A 21,794-nucleotide genomic window follows, 5' to 3' on the forward strand; every position below is an offset into this window, starting at 1 on the left:
ATAAAGTATTTATACTCTTCATCTATGAAAATTGTTCTGAGTCCCCATCATATGCAAATTCCTAGGGGGACTTGGGGCAGGGACAGAAAAGTGAGATGCCACCAGTGCTCCAGATGTTTCCAGCCTGCTGGGCTGGACAGACAGGTGGGGGGGGGACACTCCCATGGAGAGGGAATGCGAGGGGAGGCCACTGCGGCACAGTGCGGGAGGACACGGGTCGTGTGAGCCTGTCACCGCTGCGGCACAGTGCGGGAGGACACGGGAAGTGTGAGCCTCTTTCCACTGCGGCACAGTATGGGGGGGGGGGGCACGGGACCTGTGAGCCCGTCACCGCTGCGGCTCAGTGCGGGAGGGCACGGGTCGTGTGAGCCTCTCTCCGCTGCGGCACAGTGCGGGAGGACACGGGAAGTGTGAGCCTCTTTCCACTGCGGCACAGTATGGGGGGGGGGGGGCACGGGACCTGTGAGCCTCTCTCCGCTGCGGCACAGTGCGGGGGGGCACGGGACCTGCTACCACTGCCTGTGTGCCCTGCCGCTGCTCGGGGTCTTCAGCCTGTTTCAGCAACATGCTGGCATTTGCTCAGTTTGTGGAGTGAGAAACAGGCTGAGTTTGAGTTACTTGTCCAGGCCATGTGCTGGAAACAGACCAGACTTCTCTGGCTCGGGCCGTGCTCCTAATTTCAGTGGCGCGGCTGTGACTAGGTTTGTTCCTGAACTACAGTGTCCATCACTCGCAACTTGAGTCACAAGTACTTTGTGCAAGTACTGAAGTGAGTGAAATTGTGTATTTGGCTGATGTGTGTGTAGGGGGGCTCTTAGGGAACCTATACTATTCACTTCTGTTTTCTGATGGGCTTTCTTAGTGGGAGGAGGGGTGGAATATTGCACAACTTAGGGTTGGCCGTGGGCAGGTGCCCTTTGCTGAAGTCACCGGTGTCTGCCCCCACTGAGTTTCCGCTCGCCCCTGAGCTCCTCTGCCCCTCCCCGGGCCTGGGCTACGGGCCCTGTGGCAACCGCAGCTGGGGAGGATGTTATGGCCAAGGGTTGGTGGCTCCCCTTAGCCAGGCTCTCAGGGAAACGCAGTTCTGCACAGCGGGTTGGAGGGGCCAGCTCAGCCACAGGCCGCAGGAAGTCTCAGCGCATTGGGACTGAGGGCCTTGGGGCTCCGTCCTCCTGTCTTCTGGGAAGGACTCCAGGAAGCGGTGCTTGTCCCTGGCCGGGCCGGATGTCCTCAGAACAGGAGGATTCTGTGATCGGAACTAACTGAGAAGGGCAGCGGCGTTGAGGGAGGCTGACGCTGGGCTGAGACGGCAGCAACCCCGCTCCTGAGCCAGGGGGTCTGGTCCTTTGTGTGGTCTGGACAATGTTGTCTTGTGCCTGTGTTGAGATGTGGTTACAGGGTCATCTGGTTTCTGTTCATTTCTCACAGTCCGAGTGGCCTTGTGTGATGCTGTTCTGTGAAATGTTCTGGGTTCCACAGGAGAGCACAGCAGCCTGCCTGTGGGGGCCAGGCTAGCTTGCAGCAGCCAGGCCCGACGAGCCGCGCCAGTCGGTGGCTCATTCTCATCAGGATCTGCTGAGCCCGGGATCCAGAGGGCCCAGGCGTCCTGCCGTCACCTTGTGGCATTCCCTGGGTCCCTAGGCACTGAGCTCCGCCTGTGCACGAGGCTCTGGGAGGAAGGCTCAGGTGCCCTGTGCTGTAGCTCCAGCCTTCAAAGACCCCACTGGTGGCACAGCAACTGCTCCCTGTGACTTGCTCCTCAAAGCCTGGCGTTGCTCACTTCCGGGCACACCTAGCAGCTGACGCGGCCAGACTTAGGACTTCATTAGCTTTCGCTCCCCACCGACCTTGCCAGCAGTGATGTTTGGCACAGGCTCAGTGCCTTTCCCTTTGCAGTGACGGGTGGCACCACAGGTCAGCAGAGCATTCCCGTGTGGCCCAGCAACCAGACGCGCCCACGTGGCCCTCAGCGCGGAGCAGCGGGAGGGGAGTGCTGCTCGGAGAGGTGGGGGGCTGGTGAGCGCGGGCAGCGGGCGCAGAAGGGCGGGAAGGGCTGTCCTGGAAGGCAACCCCAGTGTTCCGCGGACAGTGCGTTATTCACACTGACCAACGAAGTAAATTTGGTTTTGAAACCCTTCTTTTCTGTCGGACCCCCGAGAACATTCCTGCTCAGCAGTGTGGAGGGAAGGAAACCAGAGGCCTGGTGGGGTGTCTGTTCCCTGGTGTCGGAGAGAACATCACTCAAGGGAGCGACCAGGTTCCGGGGTCCCAACCCAAGTTTCGAACAGAGCTGTCCTCAGCGGAGGGTGGGCTGGTCTGCAGTGGCTGCTGAGCCCTGACGTGGGAGCCGGCTGCTGGGCCAGTGCCCCTCTGTGTCCCTGGAGCTGTCCCCGTCTCTGCAAACCCGCGAGACGCTGGAGCTGGCGTCCAGGGCAGCACAGGCACAGTTGGGGACAGCGCTGCCGGTGGAAATGGAGCCGCACTACAAACGTACAAACAGGTGAGATCAATTTTTTAAATTTATGTTTTTGTTGATTTTAGAGTGAAAGGGAGAGGGGGAGAGAGAAAGAAACACTGACGAGAGAGGATCGGTGATGGGCTGCCTCCCGCGCGTTCCCTGACTGGGAATCGAACCCGTGACTTCTCGGTGCTTGGGACCACGCTCAACCAACTGAGCCACGCGGACCAGGTCCAGGTGAGATTAATTTTAACAAAATATTATGTAACCCAAAATATCTAAAATGTTACCATTTTAACATGTAATCAATATTTTACTTTCTTTTTTGTACTAAGTCTTAAAAATACAGTGTATTATACTGCATCTCACGGAACTGCACACTTCAGGGCAGGCCAGCGCGCGAGGGGCTGGCGCAGGAGGGCACAGCGTGGAAGGTCCACGTGCCGGCGGCGTGGCTTTAGGGCTCTGATGTCCTGGAGCCAGCCTGGGGCCTGCGCACTTCCTGAGAGACCACAGAGGGTCAAGTCAAACTGAGGGCACCCCAGGGGCCCACTTAGTGGTCCCAGTTTGAACTGAGACCGTCTATGCTTCAAGCATATGAACTTCTTGACCTTATCAGTGGCCTTAAGTCCTGGAAAGAACACATTCTTTCAGCTTCTAAGTTCAATGGTTATGTTAGTGGAGTTCATATTATTTTTTGTGATTAACATGAACTACTATCTTAAGATAGTAACGTCGGTTTCTTCCACTTTGTTCTGGAGAAGTTATTTCACCTCTAACCCGTGGTGTCCTTATGTGGCCTAACAACATTACCTTTGGGGTTGTCTCCAGGATAAATGACTCATTCACTCCCAGTGCTTAGGACAGTCATTGGCGCACTGAGCACGGATAAGTGCCAGGTGCTAGCAGTCTGCTTGGACTCCTCATGTAGGAGCCCCAGGCTCAGGGTCAGGGGTGTTGGCAGGCGCGCACAGGGTCTGGAGCACAGGCGGTGGGGGCATGCCGGGAGAACACGGGTGATCACGGGACACGCACAGGGGTGTGAGCACAGGCGGTGGGGGCATGCCGGGAGAACACGGGTGATCACGGGTGATCACGGGACGCGCACAGGGGTGTGAGCACAGGCGGTGGGGGCATGCCGGGAGAACACGGGTGATCACGGGAGGCGCACAGGGGTGTGAGCACAGGCGGTGAGGGCATGCCGGGAGAACACGGGTGATCACGGGACGCGCACAGGGGTGTGAGCACAGGCGGTGGGGGCATGCCGGGAGAACACGGGTGATCACGGGACGCGCACAGGGGTGTGAGCACAGGCGGTGGGGGGCATGCCGGGAGAACACGGGTGATCACGGGAGGCGCCACAGGGGTGTGCGCACAGGCGGTGGGGCATGCCGGGAGAACACGGGTGATCACGGGACACGCACAGGGGTGTGCGCACAGGCGGTGGGGGCATGCCGGGAGAACACGGGTGATCACGGAGGCGCACAGGGGTGTGAGCACAGGCGTGGGGGCATGCCGGGAGAACACGGGTGATCACGGGACGCGCACGGGTGTGAGCACAGGCGGTGGGGGCATGCCGGGAGAACACGGGTGATCACGGGACGCGCACAGGGGTCTAGAGCACAGGCGGTGGGGGCATGCCGGGAGAACACGGGTGATCACGGGACACGCACAGGGGTGTGAGCACAGGCGGTGGGGGCATGCCGGGAGAACACGGGTGATCACGGGTGATCACGGGACGCGCACAGGGGTGTGAGCACAGGCGGTGGGGGCATGCCATGAAAAACATGAATGAGTGACGTGGAGATAGAAGCTCACTTTTCTCTTCTTTTTAATATGTGATATTTCCCATAATAGAACTTTTCTTAAAATGTCTTGTCAATTTCTGTTCTGGAATTTGCTAGAAGAAGAAATTGTTACAGTAATTTTCTGTGCCCCGTGAAGTGCTGGGGTTTACTGGGATGAGTGTGTGTGTGTTCTGCTTGGGGAGGTCAGGGGAAACCTCGTGGGGTAGTAGTCATTGAGCTGAGTCTCTCAAACAAATTTTTTGATTAAAAATTTTATCAGCTTTGCCGTGGCTGGTTTGGCTCAGTGGATAGAGCGTCGGCCTGCGGACCAAGAGGTCATGGGTTCGATTCCAATCAAGGACACATACCTCAATTGCAGTTCAGTCCCCTGCCCTGGTCAGGTTGTGCAGAGGCAACCAATCGATGTGTCTCTCTCACACCAATGTTTCTCTCTCTCCCTCCCCCTCCCACTCTATCTAAAGATAAATGAAAAAATATCCTCGGATGAGGATTAAACAATTATTTTATCAGTTTAAAAAACATTTTTTCATCTTTATTGAGGCATAATTCACATACCATACAATATACCCATTTAAAGAATATAATTCAGTGGCTTTTGGTATATTTACAGTTGTACAACCTTCACCACAATGAATTCTAGGACATTTTCTTCAACTCAAAGAGAAACCCTTGTTCACTAGAGGTCACCCCCATTCCCCCTAGTGCCACCCTCACAGCCCTAGGCGATCATGACCTCACTTTCTGTTCGTATGGATTTGCCTCATCTGGGTATTTCATACAAATGCAATCATACAATATATGATTTCTTGTATCTTCTTTTATTTAGCATAATGTTTTCAAGGTTTATTCATGTAGCACGTATCAGTACTTAGTTCTTTTCTTTTTTATTACCAAATAATAGTTATTGTATAGTTGTACCACATTTTATTTTTCCATTCATCAGTTGATGGGCATTTGGATTGTTTCCACTTTTTGTAAATGATCCGCTATGAGCATTCATGTACATGTTCTTGTATATGAACATATGGACCAATGTTCTTTTCATTGTCTTCTGTCTTTTTTCTTAATCCTTTCTTCCTCCTTTCTTCCCTTCTTTTTATTTAAATAAATATTTTTTAGCATACAATTCTAATTCCTTTGTGGTTTTATTATTATACATATTTTAGTGGTTACTCAAGATGTTAAAAATTGAAAGAAGAATAAAAGACAGGCGGACAGTGGTGGGTGTGAGGTGAGTGGGGTGGAAGGACGCATTCCATGAAGGGGGAGTAGAATGTGCAAAGACAGAGGCTGGTCAGGAGCTGGTGGGAATACAAAACTCGAGGACCTGTGCATGGCCGACAAATAACGCTGGCTCTGGGAAGACTTGGCCAATGGGCTGCTCTTGCCCAGTGTTTGAATCTTAAAGGAGTGTCTCACTTATCTATTGCTATATAATAAATCACTCCCAAACTTAGTGTCTTTACACAATCACCACCATTCATTCATTACTCCCAGCCCAGCAGATTGAATAGAACTTGGTGGGGATGGCTCATCTCTGTCGCATGTGGCTCCCCCTGGAGCAGCTTGGCTCAGACAGACTGGGATGTCTAAGGGGACGCCTGGCCCTTTCTCCGCGGGTGACCTTGGGCTTCCTCACAGCATGGCGACTGGACTCGCAGAAGGAGCATTCTCTGGAAGCTTCGAGGCTTCCTCAGAAATTGTACAATGTCACTCAAAGCAAGTCAAAATGCCAGCCCAAACTCGAAGAGGTAGAGAGAGACTAGTTCTTGATGAGGGGAGGAATTGAGACAGAGTTTACAAGTGGTTACAAGGAGTGACAAAGGTGTAAGAAGAGTTTAACACTCATTATGCCGGTGGCATCCAGGAGTCCAAGGTGCGGGCAGCAATGCCAGGAGCAGCGTGCAGGCCGGCAGTGTCCGGCACCTCATTCGGAACATTTTAGGGCGGGATCTTGACTAGTTTTCCAGCTTATCGGGGTTCCTCGGTTCCATCTATTTTCTAAACCTAATTGTCCAGCTTTTTCATCCACTTTGGAGCTGAATAGTATGCTTTCAGTAAACCCCAAATCTGCTTACTTTAACCAAAGCCACCTTCTGTTGTTTGCATCTGAGAACCCTGATACCCTAATCAATAAGAGAATCATTAAGGACTGTATAGTAATATAGATCATTTATCGAAGGGGAAATACACATGACTAGTAAACACCTGCAAACTATTCCACCTCACTAACAATATAAAGAAAACACATCTGCATTAAAACAGTAATGATGACCTGATGTGCCAAGGTTACAGGTTTGATCCCCGCTCAGGACATATACAAGAATCAACCAATGAAATGCATAAATAAGTGGAACAACAAATCGATGCCTTTGTCTCTCTCTCAAACAAACAAACAAAAAATAAATAAAACAACAACAAAAACAGGAACCTGGGAGCCAGGGCCTCCTCAGGAGACCCATCCGCAGGCTTCTCTTGCTCCATCGATTCAGAGGAGCGGCGGCACTTCAGCCTCCAGAGTCTCCGAAGGACCCAAGCAGCAGTGGCCGGGGTGGTGTTGCTGGGCTCACTGCAGGTGAGGGGTCAGTGCTGGGGCAGGCGGCGGAGCGGGTGGCCAGCAGCAACCTCCTAGCCATGCTACTGATCGCGTGCGCCTTCATGCTCAGCCTGGTCCACCTGCTCCTCCTTGCCTTTGGCCACCTTGCCCCCTGCCGGCTGGGGCGAAGCCCACCCTACATTTGCTCTCCAATCCCGTTCCTTGCGCATGCCGTAGCATTTGGGAAAAGTCCAGCTGAATCCCTGGAAATTGTATATGAGAAGTACGGACCTGTGTTTGTTTTACTATGGTGTGCGGCAAGATGCGCTGCTGTTTAATAGCCATGAAGCCTGAGTGCAGATGTCTGCAGTTGTCTGACGGCACCTGTGTTTGGGAGGGAGATGCATATGATGTGCCTGATCCAGTTTGTGGAGCAGAAGAAAATGTTTAAAAGTAGCCTTAACATAGCACGTTTCTATAATAGAAAACAAAACAAAGGAATGCTTTCAACATTGGGGAGGAAGTGGAGAAAGAAATTTGTTTGAAGCTCTTTCTGAGCTAATAATTTTAACAGCTAGCCATTGTTCACATGGAAAGGAAATCAAAAGTCGATTCCATGAGAAGGCCATACAACCGCATGCAGATGGAGGTTTTTGTAAGGTATCTCGCAGAGGAAGAAAGAAACTACATCTGGTGCCGAAACCCGGGAGGAGCTTGAGCCCGCCTGGGCCGCTCCTCTCCCCCCCTCCCGAGGAAGACCAGGGACCACCGACCTTCCACCCAGTTCAGCGCACGCACGGTGTGCTGAGTCCCCGGCCTCTGGCCGCTCCTCAGTTCACTGCGCCTCTGGGGCTCCCTGTCTGTAATCACAGCTGCGTCAGGGACCTCCTATCCGTTCCGAGTGCATGGGGTTCCGCGGAGACATCCCGGACATGCCCACTCCATCCGTCCGTCCGGTGACCAGAGATTGAGTCTCAGGACACCAGTTCCCATCCCCGATCACTCCAGGGCTGGGGCCGACCATGCGCAATTAGGAATCTGAACGGATCCAAAAACACCTCTAGGGTGTCTCATTTTAAATCTCTCAAAAATAGATCCCTCCCTAAAGAAGAAGAAACTGTTCTTCTCCACTGTGGCCTGGCCACAATACCCACTGGACAACCAGTCCAGATGGCCTCCTGAAGGGACTTTCGATTTTACCATACTCACCGACGTAGGAAACTTTTGCCAAAGAAATGGGAAATGGTCAGAAATCCTATATATTCAGGCTTTTTGGTATTTGCGATCCCGTCCTAACCTCTGTGCCTCCTGTTCCACGGCACAGGTCCTCCCAGCCAAAGACCCCCCTCCAGACCCTCCGCTCCCCACCCCTCCTTGTTTGCCGCCCCCCCAGAGGAACTGTCCTCGCCTCCCATCCGGCCTGATCCCCGTCTTAACTCTCCTCCACCTTACCCTGACCCGTCCGCCTCTAACCCTCCTCCGCCCTCCATCTCGACTCCCACTCTCCCCTCCCCGTCAGCACCCACCCGCGGTCACATCATGACCCACGGGAAGGAGCCGACCTCTGCCCTGTCCATGAGGCAGCGGAGCAGAGGGACTTGCGCGGGCTCATGTCCCCTTTTCTCTCTCTGATCTATCCACTATCGAAAAGCGTTTAGGATCTTATTCTACCAATCCCACAGCCTCTATCAAAGAGTTCAGATATGTCACTCAGGCTATGACCTTTCCTGGCATGATCTCTATGTCATCGTGTCCTCCACCCTCACCCCTGATGAACACGATCGGACCCGAACAGCGGCACGAGCCCACTGGGACTCAGGCAGTCCCCGAGGCAGAACCCAACTGGACTTACCAAGCAGGGCAGGACGGTAGACGGAGGTGAGACCGGATGGTCCGATGTCTCTTGGCAGGCGTGCAGAATGCAGCCCGGAAGGCAGTTATCTACCACAGACTGAGAGCAGTCACTCAGGACCTGATGAGAGCCCAGCTCTGTTCCTACACCGCCTGACTGAGACTGTGGCTCTCCACACCCACCTGGACCTGCCTCCGTCGCGGGGCCACGGTCTGAGCTGCTCATTTTATCTCCCAGTGAACTCCAGCTGTTAGAAAGAAACTTAAAAAGGCAGAGGAGGGCCTCAGAGCCCTACCCGAGACCTGTTGAACCTGGCGTTCGAAGTCTTTGATGCCCGGGGGACAAGGCTGAGGCCACTCTCAGCCCGAACGCAGCAGAAGGTGAACCCCCAAACCCAGGCTCCAGTGGCAGCCCTGAGGCCGGCAGCCCAGCACGGGCGGGGTACAGGGGCGCCCGACCTAAGGGACATAACGTCTCCGGGACGCCGAAGGGAACCCCACTGGGGGCCTGCTTCAATGTGGCAACGAAGGCCACTGGGCCCGTCGACGCCCATGTCCACGGCCACCTACAAACCACGCCCAGACTGTAAACAGCTGGTCACTGGCGGAGCGATTGCCCTCTCCGGGCGACGGGCTCACCCTCGGTGTCTCCACGTGGGGGACAGGCCGGCCAAACAGCCCATCACTTGAGCTCCTCGGCCTCATGGACGACTGACGCGGCCCAGACTGGAGGACCCCAATCACCCTGCCGAGCCCCGGGTAACGCTGCAGATAGGGGTAAGTCCACCTCACTCCTGGTGGACACGGGGCCACCTTCTCTGTTCTGCCATCTCACTCCGGCCTCTAGTCCCTTCTCAGGTCTCGGTCATGGGAATAATGGGACACCCTCCTCTCCCCTCCTCACACAGCCTCCGTCATGCAGTCTAGACGGACACCCCTTTCCACACTCCTTCCTAGTTATGCCCTCTTGCCCCGTGCCCCTCTTGGGCAGAGACATATTACAAAGTCTTGGGCCTACTGTGGAAATGACATCACTCTGGATGCTTCCTCTCATCTTCTCTTACCCCTCCTCACCGAAGACTCTGCCACCACCACCGACCACCCTCCTTCTCTCGAGCCCCTGTCTCCCCAGACATGGTCAACCCTTGAGTCTGGGACACCTCACCACACTCCCATTCAAGGGCGTTGGTGGTACAGTGGTGAGCATAGCTGCCTTCCCATTCAAATTCCACTGAAGGACCCTTCACAGCACCCACCGAGGCCCCAGTTCCCCATTTCGGTGACTCACTGCCGGGGCCTCAAACCTATAATTACCCATCTCTTAAGTCAGGGTCTGCTGATCCCCACCGACTCACCTTGCAACACCCCAATCCTTCCTGCTCAAAAACCTCAGGGGCTTACCGCCTGGTCCAGGACAATCGTCCCCATCCATCCGGGGGTCCCCAACCCTGACACCTTACTTTCACACATCCCCCTGGTACCACCCACTGCACTGTCCTCGACCTTAAAGACGCTTTCTTTACTGTTCCTCTTCACCCGGACTCTCACGTCCTATTTGCCTTTACCTGGACCGACCCGGGCACCGACATAGCTCAGCAACTCACCTGGACTGTCTCGCCACAGGGGTTTGGAGACAGCCCACACCTAGTTGGACAGGCGTGGGATCTCGCTTCCTGTTCACTCGAGCCCAGCACCCTCCTTCAGTACGTAGAGGACCTTCTCCTTCGCGGCCTTTCCCTGTGCTGTCCGCCTCTGCTAGTCTCCTTAACTCCCTCCGCTGCAGGGGACACCGCGTCTCCTCTGCTAGTCTCCTTAACTCCCTCCGCTGCAGGGGACACCCTGTCTCCTCTGCTAGTCTCCTTAACTCCCTCCGCTGCAGGGGACACCCTGTCTCCTCTGCTAGTCTCCTTAACTCCCTCCAGTGCAGGGGACACCGTGTCTCCTCTGCTAGTCTCCTTAACTACCTCGGCGGCAGGGGACACCCCGTCTCCTCTGCTAGTCTCCTTAACTCCCTCCGCTGCAGGGGACACCCTGTCTCCTCTGCTAGTCTCCTTAACTCCCTCCAGTGCAGGGGACACCGTGTCTCCTCTGCTAGTCTCCTTAACTACCTCGGCGGCAGGGGACACCCCGTCTCCTCTGCTAGTCTCCTTAACTCCCTCCGCTGCAGGGGACACCCTGTCTCCTCTGCTAGTCTCCTTAACTCCCTCCGCTGCCGGGGACACCGCGTCTCCTCTGCTAGTCTCCTTAACACCCTCCGCTGCAGGGGACACCGTGTCTCCTCTGCTAGTCTCCTTAACTCCCTCCGCTGCCGGGGACACCGCGTCTCCTCTGCTAGTCTCCTTAACTCCCTCCGCTGCAGGGGACACCGTGTCTCCTCTGCTAGTCTCCTTAACTCCCTCCGCTGCCGGGGACACCGCGTCTCCTCTGCTAGTCTCCTTAACTCCCTCCGCTGCAGGGGACACCCTGTCTCCTCTGCTAGTCTCCTTAACTCCCTGGGCTGCAGGGGACACCGTGTCTCCTCTGCTAGTCTCCTTAACTCCCTCCGCTGCAGGGGACACCGTGTCTCCTCTGCTAGTCTCCTTAACTCCCTCCGCTGCAGGGGACACCCTGTCTCCTCTGCTAGTCTCCTTAACTCCCTCCGCTGCAGGGGACACCCTGTCTCCTCTGCTAGTCTCCTTAACTTCCTCCACTGCAGGGGACACCCTGTCTCCTCTGCTAGTCTCCTTTACTCCCTCCGCTGCAGGGGACACCCTGTCTCCTCTGCTAGTCTCCTTAACTCCCTCCGCTGCAGGGGACACCCTGTCTCCTCTGCTAGTCTCCTTAACTCCCTTGGCTGCAGGGGACACCGTGTCTCCTCTGCTAGTCTCCTTAACTCCCTCCCCTGCAGGGGACACCCTGTCTCCTCTGCTAGTCTCCTTAACGCCCTCCGCTGCAGGGGACACAGTGTCTCCTCTGCTAGTCTCCTTAACTCCCTCCGCTGCAGGGGTCACCGCGTCTCCTCTGCTAGTCTCCTTAACTCCCCCCGCTGCAGGGGACACAGTGTCTCCTCTGCTAGTCTCCTTAACTCCCTCCACTGCAGGGGACACCGCGTCTCCTCTGCTAGTCTCCTTAACTCCCTCCGCTGCAGGGGACACCGCGTCTCCTCTGCTACTCTCCTTAACTCCCTGGGCTGCAGGGGACACCGCGTCTCCTCTGCTAGTCTCCTTAACTCCCTCCGCTGCAGGGGACACCCTGTCTCCTCTGCTAGTCTCCTTAACTCCCTCCGCTGCAGGGGACACCCTGTCTCCTCTGCTAGTCTCCTTAACTCCCTCGGCTGCAGGGGACACCGTGTCTCCTCTGCTAGTCTCCTTAACTCCCTCCGCTGCAGGGGACACCGCGTCTCCTCTGCTAGTCTCCTTAACTCCCTCCGCTGCAGGGGACACCCTGTCTCCTCTGCTAGTCTCCTTAACTCCCTCCACTGCAGGGGACACCCTGTCTCCTCTGCTAGTCTCGTTTACTCCCTCCGCTGCAGGGGACACCCTGTCTCCTCTGCTAGTCTCGTTTACTCCCTCCGCTGCAGGGGACATTGTGTCTCCTCTGCTAGTCTCCTTAACTCCCTCGGCTGCAGGGGACATTGTGTCTCCTCTGCTAGTCTCCTTAACTCCCTCGGCTGCAGGGGACACCGTGTCTCCTCTGCTAGTCTCCTTAACTCCCTCTGCTGCAGGGGACACCGCGTCTCCTCTGCTAGTCTCCTTAACTCCCTGGGCTGCAGGGGACACCCTGTCTCCTCTGGTAGTCTCCTTAACTCCCTCCGCTGCAGGGGACACCGCGTCTCCTCTGCTAGTCTCCTTAACTCCCTCCGCTGCAGGGGACACCCTGTCTCCTCTGCTAGTCTCCTTAACTCCCTCCGCTGCAGGGGACACCGTGTCTCCTCTGCTAGTCTCCTTAACTCCCTCGGCTGCAGGGGACACCGTGTCTCCTCTGCTAGTCTCCTTAACTCCCTCCGCTGCAGGGGACACCGCGTCTCCTCTGCTAGTCTCCTTAACTCCCTCCGCTGCAGGGGACACCCTGTCTCCTCTGCTAGTCTCCTTAACTCCCTCCACTGCAGGGGACACCCTGTCTCCTCTGCTAGTCTCGTTTACTCCCTCCGCTGCAGGGGACACCCTGTCTCCTCTGCTAGTCTCCTTAACTCCCTGCGCTGCAGGGGACACCGTGTCTCCTCTGCTAGTCTCCTTAACTCCCTCCACTGCAGGGGACACCCTGTCTCCTCTGCTAGTCTCGTTTACTCCCTCCGCTGCAGGGGACACCCTGTCTCCTCTGCTAGTCTCCTTAACTCCCTGCGCTGCAGGGGACACCGTGTCTCCTCTGCTAGTCTCCTTAACTCCCTCCGCTGCAGGGGACACCCTGTCTCCTCTGCTAGTCTCCTTAACTCCCTCCGCTGCAGGGGACACAGTGTCTCCTCTGCTAGTCTCCTTAACTCCCTCCGCTGCAGGGGACACAGTGTCTCCTCTGCTAGTCTCCTTAACTCCCTCCACTGCAGGGGACACCGCGTCTCCTCTGCTAGTCTCCTTAACTCCCTCCTCTGCAGGGGACACCGCGTCTCCTCTGCTACTCTCCTTAACTCCCTGGGCTGCAGGGGACACCCTGTCTCCTCTGCTAGTCTCCTTAACTCCCTCCACTGCAGGGGACACCGCGTCTCCTCTGCTAGTCTCCTTAACTCCCTCCACTGCAGGGGACACCGCGTCTCCTCTGCTAGTCTCCTTAACTCCCTCCGCTGCAGGGGACACCGCGTCTCCTCTGCTAGTCTCCTTAACTCCCTCCACTGCAGGGGACACCGTGTCTCCTCTGCTAGTCTCCTTAACTCCCTCCGCTGCAGGGGACACCCTGTCTCCTCTGCTAGTCTCCTTAATTCCCTCCGCTGCAGGGGACACCCTGTCTCCTCTGCTAGTCTCCTTAACTCCCTCCGCTGCGGGGGACACCGTGTCTCCTCTGCTAGTCTCCTTAACTCCCTCCGCTGCAGGGGACACCCTGTCTCCTCTGCTAGTCTCCTTAACTACCTCGGCGGCAGGGGACACCCCGTCTCCTCTGCTAGTCTCCTTAACTCCCTCCGCTGCAGGGGACACCCTGTCTCCTCTGCTAGTCTCCTTAACTCCCTCCAGTGCAGGGGACACCGTGTCTCCTCTGCTAGTCTCCTTAACTACCTCGGCGGCAGGGGACACCCCGTCTCCTCTGCTAGTCTCCTTAACTCCCTCCGCTGCAGGGGACACCCTGTCTCCTCTGCTAGTCTCCTTAACTCCCTCCGCTGCAGGGGACACCGTGTCTCCTCTGCTAGTCTCCTTAACTCCCTCCGCTGCCGGGGACACCGCGTCTCCTCTGCTAGTCTCCTTAACTCCCTCCGCTGCAGGGGACACCGTGTCTCCTCTGCTAGTCTCCTTAACTCCCTCCGCTGCAGGGGACACCGCGTCTCCTCTGCTAGTCTCCTTAACTCCCTCCGCTGCAGGGGACACCCTGTCTCCTCTGCTAGTCTCCTTAACTCCCTGGGCTGCAGGGGACACCGTGTCTCCTCTGCTAGTCTCCTTAACTCCCTCCGCTGCAGGGGACACCGTGTCTCCTCTGCTAGTCTCCTTAACTCCCTCCGCTGCAGGGGACACCCTGTCTCCTCTGCTAGTCTCCTTAACTCCCTCCGCTGCAGGGGACACCCTGTCTCCTCTGCTAGTCTCCTTAACTTCCTCCGCTGCAGGGGACACCCTGTCTCCTCTGCTAGTCTCCTTTACTCCCTCCGCTGCAGGGGACACCCTGTCTCCTCTGCTAGTCTCCTTAACTCCCTCCGCTGCAGGGGACACCCTGTCTCCTCTGCTAGTCTCCTTAACTCCCTTGGCTGCAGGGGACACCGTGTCTCCTCTGCTAGTCTCCTTAACTCCCTCCCCTGCAGGGGACACCCTGTCTCCTCTGCTAGTCTCCTTAACGCCCTCCGCTGCAGGGGACACAGTGTCTCCTCTGCTAGTCTCCTTAACTCCCTCCGCTGCAGGGGTCACCGCGTCTCCTCTGCTAGTCTCCTTAACTCCCCCCGCTGCAGGGGACACAGTGTCTCCTCTGCTAGTCTCCTTAACTCCCTCCACTGCAGGGGACACCGCGTCTCCTCTGCTAGTCTCCTTAACTCCCTCCGCTGCAGGGGACACCGCGTCTCCTCTGCTACTCTCCTTAACTCCCTGGGCTGCAGGGGACACTGTGTCTCCCCTGCTAGTCTCCTTAACTCCCTTGGCGGCAGGGGACACCGCGTCTCCTCTGCTAGTCTCCTTAACTCCCTCCGCTGCAGGGGACACCCTGTCTCCTCTGCTAGTCTCCTTAACTCCCTCCAGTGCAGGGGACACCGTGTCTCCTCTGCTAGTCTCCTTAACTCCCTCCGCTGCAGGGGACATTGTGTCTCCTCTGCTAGTCTCCTTAACTCCCTCGGCTGCAGGGGACATTGTGTCTCCTCTGCTAGTCTCCTTAACTCCCTCGGCTGCAGGGGACACCGTGTCTCCTCTGCTAGTCTCCTTAACTCCCTCTGCTGCAGGGGACACCGCGTCTCCTCTGCTAGTCTCCTTAACTCCCTGGGCTGCAGGGGACACCCTGTCTCCTCTGGTAGTCTCCTTAACTCCCTCCGCTGCAGGGGACACCGCGTCTCCTCTGCTAGTCTCCTTAACTCCCTCCGCTGCAGGGGACACCCTGTCTCCTCTGCTAGTCTCCTTAACTCCCTCCGCTGCAGGGGACACCCTGTCTCCTCTGCTAGTCTCCTTAACTCCCTCGGCTGCAGGGGACACCGTGTCTCCTCTGCTAGTCTCCTTAACTCCCTCCGCTGCAGGGGACACCCTGTCTCCTCTGCTAGTCTCCTTAACTCCCTCCACTGCAGGGGACACCCTGTCTCCTCTGCTAGTCTCGTTTACCTCCCTCCGCTGCAGGGGACACCCTGTCTCCTCTGCTAGTCTCGTTTACTCCCTCCGCTGCAGGGGACATTGTGTCTCCTCTGCTAGTCTCCTTAACTCCCTCGGCTGCAGGGGACATTGTGTCTCCTCTGCTAGTCTCCTTAACTCCCTCGGCTGCAGGGGACACCGTGTCTCCTCTGCTAGTCCCCTTAACTCCCTCTGCTGCAGGGGACACCGCGTCTCCTCTGCTAGTCTCCTTAACTCCCTGGGCTGCAGGGGACACCCTGTCTCCTCTGGTAGTCTCCTTAACTCCCTCCGCTGCAGGGGACACCGCGTCTCCTCTGCTAGTCTCCTTAACTCCCTCCTCTGCAGGGGACACCGCGTCTCCTCTGCTACTCTCCTTAACTCCCTGGGCTGCAGGGGACACTGTGTCTCCCCTGCTAGTCTCCTTAACTCCCTCCGCTGCAGGGGACACCGCGTCTCCTCTGCTAGTCTCCTTAACTCCCTCCACTGCAGGGGACACCGTGTCTCCTCTGCTAGTCTCCTTAACTCCCTCCGCTGCAGGGGACACCCTGTCTCCTCTGCTAGTCTCCTTAATTCCCTCCGCTGCAGGGGACACCCTGTCTCCTCTGCTAGTCTCCTTAACTCCCTCCGCTGCGGGGGACACCGTGTCTCCTCTGCTAGTCTCCTTAACTCCCTCCGCTGCAGGGGACACCCTGTCTCCTCTGCTAGTCTCCTTAACTCCCTCCACTGCAGGGGACACCGCGTCTCCTCTGCTAGTCTCCTTAACTCCCTCCTCTGCAGGGGACACCGCGTCTCCTCTGCTACTCTCCTTAACTCCCTGGGCTGCAGGGGACACTGTGTCTCCCCTGCTAGTCTCCTTAACTCCCTCCGCTGCAGGGGACACCGCGTCTCCTCTGCTAGTCTCCTTAACTCCCTCCACTGCAGGGGACACCGTGTCTCCTCTGCTAGTCTCCTTAACTCCTTCCGCTGCAGGGGACACCCTGTCTCCTCTGCTAGTCTCCTTAATTCCCTCCGCTGCGGGGGACACCGTGTCTCCTCTGCTAGTCTCCTTAACTCCCTCCGCTGCGGGGGACACCGTGTCTCCTCTGCTAGTCTCCTTAACTCCCTCCGCTGCGGGGGACACCGCGTCTCCTCTGCTAGTCTCCTTAACTTTCTCCGCTGCAGGGGACACCCTGTCTCCTCTGCTAGTCTCCTTAACTCCCTCCACTGCAGGGGACACCGCGTCTCCTCTGCTAGTCTCCTTAACTCCCTCCGCTGCAGGGGACACCGCGTCTCCTCTGCTAGTCTCCTTAACTCCCTCCGCTGCAGGGGACACCGCGTCTCCTCTGCTAGTCTCCTTAACTCCCTCCGCTGCAGGGGACACCCTGTCTCCTCTGCTAGTCTCCTTAATTCCCTCCGCTGCAGGGGACACCCTGTCTCCTCTGCTAGTCTCCTTAACTCCCTCCGCTGCGGGGGACACCGTGTCTCCTCTGCTAGTCTCCTTAACTCCCTCTGCTGCAGGGGACACCGTGTCTCCTCTGCTAGTCTCCTTAACTCCCTCCGCTGCAGGGGACACCGTGTCTCCTCTGCTAGTCTCCTTAACTCCCTCCGCTGCAGGGGACACAGTGTCTCCTCTGCTAGTCTCCTTAACTCCCTCTGCTGCAGGGGACACCCTGTCTCCTCTGCTAGTCTCCTTAACTCCCTCCGCTGCAGGGGACACCCTGTCTCCTCTGCTAGTCTCCTTAACGCCCTCCGCTGCAGGGGACACCGTGTCTCCTCTGCTGAAGCCCAACTTCACACCAAGTCTGTCCCTTACCTGGGTGTTTCTCTAACCCCTACCACCAGAGGCCTTACTCTGGACCGGACCCAAGCCCTCCGCAACCTCCAGCCACCCGAGCCTGCAGAACAGAGCTCCTCCTTCCTTGGCTTGATTGGTTTCTTTGGGCACCGGATACCTAAGTTTTCCCTCCTGGCCAAGCCCCTCCACGCAGCAGCCAGAGGCCCCTGCAGGACCTCTCACTTCACCCACCGCCTTCTCCACCCTCCCGGACACTCTAATCTCTTCCCCTCCTCTCGCTCTGCCTGACCCCAGACGCCCTTTTCACCTTTTCACCGACAAGAAACACGGGAATGCGGTGGGAGTCCTGGCCCACCCGATAGGGCCTACCACCGCCCGGTGGCACACCCCTCCCAACAGCTGGACACCACTGTCCGGGTGGCAGCCCTGCCTTCGAGCGTTAGGTGCCGCAGTTGAACTTGCAAAAGAAGCAACTAAACTGACCCTGTGCCAACCTATATCTGTTTTCTCGTCACATAGACTCCCTGACCTTCTCTCACAGAAATCTCTCCCTACTAGGTCCCTCCCGGATACAGGAATTCATCTCCTATTCACAGAAAACCTTCCATCACTCTTTCACACACACACACACACACACACACACACACACACACACACACACGGCTCCACCCAGCCGCCTTACTCCAGTTCCGGCCGGGCTACCAGAACCTCTACTCCTGCACGGGACTAACAGCCTCCCTCCGCAGGCCTCGCGGGCCGTCGGAGTCCCCTCCAGAGGACCAGACCCCGTCCTCTGTGTGGACGGGAGCTCAGCACTGGGGCCTCTCCTACTTATCTGCCTGTTACTGATGTTTCCTCCTCTTTTCCTCAGAGTTTTGCAGAACACGAGGTTTCTCGAGTGGCTGTGAACCAGATGATGCTTCACCCCTACATGCGACTCCCATCTGAGCCCCTGGCCGACCTCCCCGACCCACGACGCCCCTGCCCAGCAGGAAGCCGCCAGACAGAAAGCGGCGCCCCATCTAACACAAAAAGTCGGAATGTAAGGTCGGGGGGGCTCCGGGAGTCGCATGACCGGGGAAATGGACAGCTGACGAGAAATCGAAACCACCAATTAAATACCTCCCCTCTGTGTTCCTCAACCCCTCCTATAGAACTTCCCTGGGAGGCCTTAACAGTGCGACGTCCCTGACCCGCCACGTGGGCCAGCGAACTTCACCCGGAAGCGTTTCAATAAAACTTTCTTGCTCACGTTTGCAGCTTCGTTTCTCTTAATTCCTCAGCGAGATGCCCTCCAGTTTTACCATGCAGCCTGGGCTGTTGCCAGTTGGCTCCCTTTGCCTAGGTTCAGACACAGAGGCAGAGCTTGGAAAGATCAAGAGTATTTTTTATAAGGCAATTAAGAAATGCAGACTGAAGAAAAAATTGATGACATCCTCCAAACTACTAGATTCCACTTTCGAAGACGGGCATCGTTTGCTGGGTGATGAAGGAGCAGGCTCACGGGACGGTCTTGGCAGGTCCTCCACTGCTAAGGCCTGAGTGGCTTCTTTTTGGCCAGAGATAAGACACTTCAAGAAAAATGTTATTTAGAACAGAAAGCAGTCTGTAGAGAGAATCTGCCTCCTTTAACTTATGACCAGCTGAAGGATCTAAATTTACTTGCTGTACAAAAGAAACATTAAGACTTCAACCTCCTGTAATGACCATGATGAGAATGGCCAAAACTTCTCCGTGTGGCAGGGTATACCGTTCCTCCAGGACATCAGGTGTTTCTCCCACTGCCAATCAAAGTCTTAAAGACTATAGAGTGGACGCTGGGCTTTAAGTCAGATTGCTCCTTACAGGACAATCCAGCCTCAGGAGAGAAGTTTGCTTATGTGCCATTTGGAGCTGGGCATCATCGTATTAGGGAGAATTTTGCCTAAGTGCAAATCAAGACAATTTGGCCCACTATGCTTTGCTTACATGAATTTGATCTTATTGATAGTGTCCCACTGTGAATTATACAACCGTGATTCACACCCTTGAAAACCCAGTTATCTGATACAAATGAAGATCAAAATGAGAAATTCCATAATACATGAAACATCACTGGAAACACCAAAAGCATCGGAAGAGAATGAAGTTGATGAAACAACCCTTAGTGCACTCTTTTCTGAGTGTGTTACTTTAAAAGACAACCAACTTAACAGTTTTTATATTTTCTTAACTGAATGGTTCCATAAAATCTGATGGCATTTCAGACATTTCCTAACAGTTTTATGATGAATATTTACTACACATGCTTTATTTAAGAAAATCAAGCTCATTACTAAAAAAAAAAAAAGTTGTTGTCCCCTGGCCGGTTTGGCTCAGCAGTTAGAGCATCGGCCCGCGGTCCAGAGAGACCTGGGTTTGGTTCCCACTAAGGGCACATACCTTGGTTGTAGTTTGTTCCTGGCCCTGGTTGGGTCGTGTGAAAGGCAGACACTCGATGTGTTCCTTTCACATTGATGTTTCCCTTTCACATCAATGTTTCTCTTTCTCTTACTCTCTCTCGCTCTCACTCTATATGAACAAAAATGGAAAAATGTCCTCGGGTGAAGATTAAAAAAAAGAAAAAAGTTGTTGGGAAAATCTTATTGGCAGATTCTAAATAACAATTTCCAGGAATTTATTTTAATAGCATACATAGCTCTTGGCCAGTAAGTTCAGAGTATTCAAATCTTGGACTAGATCTGTAAGTATAAAAGCCCAGTGAGATACTTGGAAGTCTTCGGTTATTTATTCATTTCCTGTGTAATGCTTGGGTGTGTGAGGATGGGTGTAGGGAATAAACTCACATTTAAAGCCATGGATGAAAGAGAATGCTATTGATTGTTTTGGTATGATGATAATTAGCAGCAATGGAGCTATGTTGTAGAAAAATATGTCCTTAGGAAGTACTGTCTTATAGGAAATCGAGGGAGGTCTATGGTAATAGATTCATTACATTTTCTAAGAAATAATATAATTATTAATTCTAAAGACTGCTTGCATTGCCCGGCCAGTGTGGCTTAGTGGACTGAGCATCATCTCATGGACTGAGAGGTCCTGGTTCGATTCTGGTCAGGGCACATGCCCTGGTTGCCGGCCCAACCCCCAGCAGGGGGCGTGCAGGAGGCAGCCAATCAATGTTTTTCTCTCACATCAATGTTTCTTTTTTTTTTGATCAGCTAGAGTGGGAGGGAGAGAGAGAGAGAAACATCAATGTGAAAGGGACACATCGAGTGGCTGCCACCCGCACAACCCAGCCAGGGCTGGGGACAAACTGCAACCGAGGTACATGCCCTTAGCAGGAACCGAGCCCGCGTCTCTCTGGACCGCCACTCTAACTGCTGAGCCAAACCGGCCAGGGCCAATGTTTCTATACATCTCTCCCTCTTTAAAAAAATCAATAAAATATACTCTTAAAGACTGCTTTTATTAACTTGATCTTAATTACTAAATATTTCATTACCTGATAAATTTGCATCTGGTTCCACGTGGTCACATTGTGTGAAAATCCAAAATAAAGGTGGTCCCCTGCTTCCTCTCCAGAACCTATTTAAGGATGTTTCTGTTACTAGTTCTGTTTACTAAAACTTAATTTAGGTCAACAAGATTTTTTTTAAATACAAAATCTGATATCAGAGAACTCTGGCTTTAAGATAAGGATAAAACAGGGCCCTTGAGAGTAGTATCATTGGTCACATTCTGTGAAGGCTGAGTTCAAGAATCAACTCAAATTATAGCTGGGGCCTGTCTCTATACCTGTAATTTGACCATAGTGTCTTCTTTTACTAATTAAGGCCAAAATATTTCCCCTTATGTGTATAGTAGTTCTGTTGAAGAGGCTGGAGGACTCATGTTAAACTCTCCCTCTACTGTTAGTTTTTCACATTAAAATTATTTTTGAGAAGAAAAAAAAAGAACAGTAATAGCCCTGGCTGGTTTTGCTCAGTGGTTAGAACGTCAGCCTGTGGACCAAAGGGTCTTGGGTTTGATTCCTGGTCAAGGGCATGTACCTCAGCTGCAGGTTCAATCCCCAGCCCTGATCAGGGTCATGCAGGAGGCAACCAATCGATGTGTTTGTTTCACATCAATGTTTCTCTCTCTCTCCCCCTCCCTTCCACTCTATCTAAAAATCAATGTAAGAATATCCTCGCATGAAGATTAACAAACAGTAATAACCAGATGCCTTTTTTCACCTATAAAGTTATCGAATAAACTAATGTAATCAGAGCTGCAAAGGGTGTGGTGAGACATGCTCTTTTAGGCTCCTGGGGGAATTGTAAATGGTTCTAACTTTTCTTTCTGGGGATTTTGGGGCAATGTTTATCAATAACCTTAAAATGAATCATTCCCTTTTAGTCACTTCCAGAACTCTGTCTAAGCAAATAGTTAGAAATGTGGGTATAAATTATGCACAAAGATATTCATACCAATGTTATAC

At 54.5% G+C, this 21,794-nt stretch overlaps 1 pseudogene; it reads left to right on the forward strand.

Annotated features, from left to right (window-relative positions):
• Positions 1-6,676: 6,676 nt before the first annotated feature.
• Positions 6,677-19,406, forward strand: LOC118626863 (annotated as a pseudogene).
• Positions 19,407-21,794: the final 2,388 nt, after the last annotated feature.

This window comes from Molossus molossus, unplaced genomic scaffold, assembly GCF_014108415.1.
Source record: "Molossus molossus isolate mMolMol1 unplaced genomic scaffold, mMolMol1.p scaffold_m16_p_12, whole genome shotgun sequence".
Classification (NCBI taxonomy): domain Eukaryota; kingdom Metazoa; phylum Chordata; class Mammalia; order Chiroptera; family Molossidae; genus Molossus; species Molossus molossus.